This window comes from Rhincodon typus, unplaced genomic scaffold, assembly GCF_021869965.1.
Source record: "Rhincodon typus isolate 14 unplaced genomic scaffold, sRhiTyp1.1 hic_rhity00011148, whole genome shotgun sequence".
NCBI lineage: Eukaryota > Metazoa > Chordata > Chondrichthyes > Orectolobiformes > Rhincodontidae > Rhincodon > Rhincodon typus.
Genome location: NW_025976786.1, coordinates 1 through 3,772, shown reverse-complemented (window position 1 = coordinate 3,772; position 3,772 = coordinate 1). Strand labels below are relative to the sequence as shown.

General features: G+C 44.0%; 1 long non-coding RNA gene across 1 annotated transcript; it reads right to left on the bottom strand.

Moving 5' to 3' along the window:
- Positions 1-1,746: 1,746 nt before the first annotated feature.
- Positions 1,747-3,605, bottom strand: LOC109931172. Its single transcript, XR_007261661.1, has 3 exons — positions 3,470-3,605; positions 2,142-2,320; positions 1,747-2,025 (listed from the first exon to the last, which is right to left on the bottom strand). It is a non-coding gene; the product is annotated as an uncharacterized LOC109931172 (long non-coding RNA).
- Between the last annotated feature and the right edge of the window lie 167 nt (positions 3,606-3,772).

Genomic DNA, 3,772 nt, shown 5'->3' with positions numbered 1-3,772 from the left:
AAACTCACCTCTGGCCACATGGCCCCTCATGTGAGTTTGTACCTGCTTCACTAATTGTCCCTTGTATACATTTAAATACAGATGGAAGGCATTGAGTGGATTATTGGCTTACTGGTATCAATTCAGTTGTACAAGTGAAAATGATAAACATGTAATGACTGGTCCCAAACAAATGAGAAACAGTGGGTATAAAATGGTCTATTAGGCTACTGTGGACAATGGCAAATATTTGCCAATTCTAAACATATCAAGTTCACAAGTGACAGCTGTTTAATAGGGACGTGACCTTTCAGGTCAAGAGAAAGATGAGTTGTGTGATTTTGGAACTCACCAAGAGGTAGTGCCATTTCATTCTGATGGGTGGATAGGCTGAGGCAAAGGGATTGAGTTATTGGGATAAATAAGAATGTAAAATTTAAAGGGAATCATCTTTAAACTAGGAAGTGGGGGTGGGGTGGGAGGGTAAAGCATCTAGTATAATGGCCAACAGGGAAACAAAACAGCAGGTTAACACCTGTGGAGATGGATCCAACAGCATGGGAAAAAAAGTGACAAAAAGGAACAGGAGAATGTGGGAGAGGTTATTTAAATCTCCAGAACACACAATAGGACAATTGGGAAAGGGCTAAGAATAAAACTTCAACCACACTCGATAAACAAATGGCAATGAGAAGAAGGACAGTCAATACAGGTTTGGTTTCAGAATGCATGCAATATACAAAATAAGGTAAGTGTTTGTGGTGCCTCGCAATTCGCAGGTATGATGTGATGGAGACATGGCTGCAAGGGGATCAGGACCGGGAGCTGTATATCCAAGGATATACATCCTATCAAGGTGGGCAGAGGGAGTAGGGTTGCCTTATAAATAAAGTGAAATTACTTCAATAGCAAGAAACAGCATAGGGTCAGATGTAGAATCCATAGGCAGTTGAGAAATTACAAAGGCTAAAAAACCATAATCGGAGTTATGTACAGGCCTCAACAGTAGTGTCAGGATTTGGAGCACAAGACAGACCAGGAGATGAAGATGTGTAAGAAAAGTGACGTTAGTGATCACAGGGGATGCCAACATCCAGGGGTGTGGGAAAACCACAGGGCAAAGTGGAGGCAGATGGAATACATGGTGGGAAAATGAAGTCATGCACTCCTCTAGGAAGAGGAGAGGCATGCTGTTTCCTAAATGGGGAGAAAATGCAGAAACCAGGAGTGCAAGAGGACTTGAGAGAATCCTGGACTAGAACTCCCAAGGTAGACCTGCAGGTTGCATCAGTTGGGAAGGCAAATAAAATCTTGGCACTTATTTCAAGAGAACGAGGATATAAAAGCAGGTATGTACTTCTGTGGTTTTCGAAAGCTGTGGTCAGACTGGGTTTGGAACATTGAGCAATTTTGGACTTCTCCAAGAAGTCACACAGCTAAAGAAAAGAGCATTCTCTTTAGACAACAAAGACCATGTCCCTGGATAGGGGGCTTTAGTTATTAAACTGGAACAAGAGGACAGCAGTTCTTCTGCACAAGGGGCAGCATCATGGCTCGATGGTTGTTGCTGCTTCACAGCAGCAGGGACTCCTGTTCAAATCCAGCCTTGGTTACCCAAGTCCAAAGATGCACAGATTGGGTGGGCTAGCCATGGGAAAATGTGGAGCAACAGGATGGGAGGGTTAGATGCTCTGAGGGCAAGTGGGATTCATTAGGCTAAGTTGAATGGTTCAACCCTGTTGGGGTTCTGAAGTCAGGCTGAAGATCTCAGCATCACTGGAATATTTATTTGTTAGTCTAATTCAGGCACAACAGCCCTCATGGGGCTGGTTATCAGTTCAAAGCAAGACCTTAAACTCAAAGGCGAGTGAGTTCAATCAAGCTGCCACTCCCAACTTCACCAAAAGCCCACATCAGGAACTCGCATGAGGGTCCGTGTTGCCAGAGGAGAGTTTGTGGATCCAGCAGACTCTGGTTCACATCCTTCTCCATCTGCAGAGCTCTCTGCATTGCCTCCAGACCATTGCGCCACTCATCCTGCTCTGGCTGGAGAGGGGTCAGGGTGGGAAGAGGAGGTTGGAAAGAGATGCTCAAGTCACTTTATCCATTAATTTAATTTTTTAATGTGGTATACAGTATTACTACTAAGCCAATAGAATTACCTGATCCATATCTAGCAAGATAGACACGAAACCCAACCTTGATGTCTTGCAGGAGGACTCTGCCTCCACGTTTATTGTGGAATGCCATCAGTTTCTCAGTGTGTTCCTGTTCTTCATGGGACTGCTCCTTGAAGAACTCAAAGTGACACAGGGCAACATCATCCCAGTCAAAGAAAGAACTGTGGGAAAACAGCAGCACTAATTGTATATTGAGATTTAAAAAACAAAGACAGCGAGATTTATTTGATACACAAAGCTGATGTTACTGTCAAAACCCAGCATAGCTCACTAGTCTTTAAAAGGAAGCAGGAACTCTTTTCAGATTCAGTCAGAAGATACCATTACCATTCAATATAGTATTCCATGTCACAAATACATTTCCCAAGGCTGTGTATGGAGTACACCCACAGGGTTAAACCGACCCAATTTAGGCAGATGTTACTCAGCAGCATATCTAGGAGCAGGCAGGTTCCCACCAACATCTGGAATGACAATCCCCAGACACTGAAACAGTGATCTGTCCTCAAGACACTACAGGCCTAGCCCAATAGGGTGATTAGTATATCACAAGCCACCAGAAATCCCAGTCCTTCACTGGGAGGAAGGGAGGACCTGCCAACACTGTAGCAGGTACCATCACCAATGCAGGTGACTACCTGCTCACACCATAACCGATGGGAGTGTTCTTTCAGTTGGAGATACAGGCAGTAACTCAGCAATTGCTATCAACTTATTCAGATGTTACCAAGCACCTCTAGGACAGCCGTTTATAAACAGACCTTCCTCACAGGAACGGACACCACCAAGCATCAGGAGAACTGAGCAACCAGTTGCATATATTGCAACACATGTGGAAACAGGTGAGACTTCAGCTAGCATCATCCAGTTCCAGAGGAAACACTACTACCATTATATCTCAAGATCACGTCCCCAACTAATTTTAGCTCCTGTATAATTAACCCATTTAGAGACATGATCTGTCTGAAGCACAGGTGCTTTGAAACTTCTGATGCAGGAAGTAGAAAGAGTTGTCCAAACATACCCTTATTTTCCAGCCAGCTACTCATTTCCTAATCAATTTTTCCAGACAGACAAGACTGCACACCTTCAGAGCAAGAGTCACCTAAGCCCTATTAAACATTATGGATCAGCTGTTGGAACACAGCCCATTCATACAGCAATGGAACCTGCACTGCAGGTGACAGACACTCAGTACAAGGTAGCTGCCTTTTCCCAGTAAAAGGGAAATATTAGTATTTCAGGCCACATCATAAAACTCTCAAAAATCTAGCTTCTTCAGAATACAGCCTCAGGAATAGAAACCTCACCATGGAGAGGTAAACATAGGAGGAATAGAGATCCAGGTTGATCTGCTTGCCTAGTTAACAGCATCCTCACAGTCCTTGTGATAGTTCTGATACACTTGGGAGGTCATCTTCACTATTCCTACTCACTCCCACCTCATCACCTCTGGAACTGAGCCTCTTTCCTACAAGCTCTTGTATTTATACTCCTGCAATATCCTGCACAAAACCTGGGAATGATGTCACCAATGATGATTGGCAAACCCTGACCACCAATGACGAATGTTCCATCAATCCAGTCACCAATAAAAAGGGAGAAGGAGCTGT